General features: G+C 47.5%; 1 long non-coding RNA gene across 1 annotated transcript in view; it reads left to right on the top strand.

Moving 5' to 3' along the window:
• The window catches only part of LOC116101506, a 668-nt gene extending 418 nt beyond the window's left edge, over window positions 1–250 (top strand). Inside the window, exon 2 of the long non-coding RNA XR_004122858.1 lies at window positions 136–250. This is a non-coding gene — a long non-coding RNA (uncharacterized LOC116101506). The remainder of the gene's footprint in view (window positions 1–135) is intronic.
• Window positions 251–678: the final 428 nt, after the last annotated feature.

The following is a 678-nucleotide window of genomic DNA, read 5'->3' as shown; positions in this document are numbered from 1 at the left end:
GAAGGAGGGAGGGAGAGAGAGGGAAGGAGGGAGGGAGGGGGAGAGAGGGAGGGAGGAGTGTGTCATTTTGGGGTGGGCTTTGAGCTTTCAAAGCCCATGCGAAGTCCAATGTTTCTCTCTTGGCCTGTGAACCAGATCGTAGCTCTCAGCTAGTGCTCCAGCGCAAGGTGCACTGATCTCCCCACCATGATGAGAGTGGGCTAAACCTCTAAAACTGTAAGCCAGCCCCCAACTAAACACTTTTATAAGACTTGCCTTGGTCATGGTGTCTCTTCACAGCAGTAGAACAATGACCAGGGCAGTCATTAAATAACGAGTTTCCACCTGTCAAGTTTTGGTTTATAATGCCTTTCTTGACTTTCTCAGTGGCAGACCTGACAAATCTAGACTATATTTTACAAGTGCATTTCACGGTGTTTGAGTTTTCCTAGGCTCCTGGGACAGCATCCTTTTTGAACCTTTTTGGGCCTTCTAAGAATAGCCTCTACGTGGCAACACCATCTCTCTCTGCTCGCCTGACTGGCTGAAGCCTATAGGCTTTGAATTATAACAGAGACTGTAAAAAGGAGGTCGTGAAGGATAATGTTTGACCTAACATGGTTTTAGGTGCTAACTTGAGAAGCTTGTTGTGTTATCTGTGTGAGGTCAGCCTGGTCTGGATGTTGGGGCCCTTCTCAA

Source organism: Mastomys coucha, unplaced genomic scaffold (assembly GCF_008632895.1).
Source record: "Mastomys coucha isolate ucsf_1 unplaced genomic scaffold, UCSF_Mcou_1 pScaffold21, whole genome shotgun sequence".
NCBI classification, from domain to species: Eukaryota; Metazoa; Chordata; class Mammalia; order Rodentia; family Muridae; genus Mastomys; species Mastomys coucha.
This window is presented reverse-complemented; position numbering and strand designations above follow the sequence as displayed.